At 35.2% G+C, this 1,913-nt stretch overlaps 1 long non-coding RNA gene across 1 annotated transcript; it reads right to left on the reverse strand.

The window, feature by feature from the left end:
• Positions 1-222: 222 nt before the first annotated feature.
• Positions 223-892, reverse strand: LOC147622506 (uncharacterized). The gene is made up of 2 exons (XR_015269575.1): positions 744-892; positions 223-650 (listed from the first exon to the last, which is right to left on the reverse strand). It is a non-coding gene; the product is annotated as an uncharacterized LOC147622506 (long non-coding RNA).
• Positions 893-1,913: the final 1,021 nt, after the last annotated feature.

Consider the following 1,913-nt stretch of genomic DNA (forward strand, 5'->3'; position numbering starts at 1 on the left):
ATGGGTTTACGTTTTACAAATTGCCTCCTTATATAGCACTTCATATCTCTATGAAACTATTAAAGAAACACTTTTAAATTCACTTTTCGTACTAAGTTTGTACAAAGCATCTATTAAAAAAAGTAATAAAGACGGTACATCAATACTATTTGCTAGAGTAAGTATCTTCAAACTTAAACAAGCACATTCATTAAACTTTAAAATCATGCTTCTAACACAAAGTTTGTCAAAATAAGATGATCAAAATAAGATGCTATATTCACTTCAAGTCAAGAAAAAAAAATGTCATGGGATATACAACAAACTTCTCTCACATGGGCTGAGAGTCTCTAGTAGGAGGACTTTGAAGATTAATAACCGCAGATTGTGAGCCATCAGTGAAGAGTGCCCTACTAGCATTTCTGTTATTATCTTCCTTATTTGGTTCAGGAATAAGGGTTTTCTCCAATATTCTACCAACATGGAGTGTGTATCCAAGATCTTTTGGGAGGAGCTCTTATGATCTTATGCATTGCACAAAACATTTCACATCATTCTGTATGCTCACATAATGCCTTTTTATTTGCTTGCATGCTTTCCACATAGCTCCAGTTCCCGCATATATGTCTAAGACTATGTCGCCTGCTTGTGTGAATGTCCCAAGCAACCACCTATGACAATCCATATATATATTTCATCATAACATATTGAAGGACCAAAATTATATGGATGAATTTTAAACATATTTCATCAAAATGCATTACCTCATAAATGTAGCTTGTCGTTCTGCAACTCCACGAATAGGCTTTCCGTCATAACCAAGTGTAAGATGGAGTGTGTCTCTCATCACAACTAATGTTTCCACAAAACAAGGAGAATCATGATGAAAGCGTCCTCGATCAGATGCACTATCTCCAACACATCTATTGTATATAGGACGACGTCCACGTGCTCATGCAGTGAAATTAAAGATCGCAATTGTCTACCTAAAAAATACAGAAATAACATATATGTTAAGTCATATTAATATGTTAAGATTTGAATATGTTAAGTCATATTAACATATTAATATTAATATTAATATTAATATTAATACAGATACTTATAAGCTCAGGATTTGAGTCTTCTTCAAATCTCCAATACAGGTAGAACACACGCTTCAAAATCAAACCAACGCAATTTACCATATTGGACACCATGGGAAGATCCTCACCTCGTTGTGAGGTCACAAATGTACCACCAGGTAACAAAAACTCTTCCACTAGCTGTAGTGCACCCTCTACATGATTTTGAGACAACTCATTCCAAGAAGGTATGAGTGGACTTTGGGATGATAGTGCAATGCCTATTGGAAAGTCAACCCATGCTAATTGGGCACCTCCTAGTGTTGTGGGTGCATCCACCTCACCTAGCCTATTAAGGCCTCCAAAAAATTGTCTCATCTTTAAAAAACATCTGCATATAAATTGATATATTAAATAATTATGTATAGATAGTCATTAGCTATGTAAATAATTGTTGAATTTTTACCTGTGTTGAGATTTACGAATATATAATTGATCACACAACTCCATTACGTCGCACATTATTGGTAAATGCATTGGTCGCACATTTTGAGTTGTATCTACACACAAAAGATGCCATAAGTGAATCAAAATATCTATTGACAACAAAACTAATGTTCTAGCTAAAATAGAAATAATAATATCATACAAAGTTACCTGTGGTATATGCATTTAGAATCTCTCGCTCAATGTTGTTCCTCTCTTGTGGTGGTTGATGCATTGAGGGTCTAGCCTGGTTGTTTTCAGACTCATAAAGTGGAGCCTCACCATGTTGAGACTCTCCATCGCTCTCCTCCTATACCTCGTCTTCCTCCTCATCCTCAGTATCCTCTTTTTGTCTCCTCTTTTTCTTTGACTTCTTAGTTGGTT

The sequence above is a fragment of the Cibotium barometz genome, chromosome 28 (genome assembly GCF_041138505.1).
Source record: "Cibotium barometz isolate CiBa-2024 chromosome 28, ASM4113850v1, whole genome shotgun sequence".
NCBI classification, from domain to species: Eukaryota; Viridiplantae; Streptophyta; class Polypodiopsida; order Cyatheales; family Cibotiaceae; genus Cibotium; species Cibotium barometz.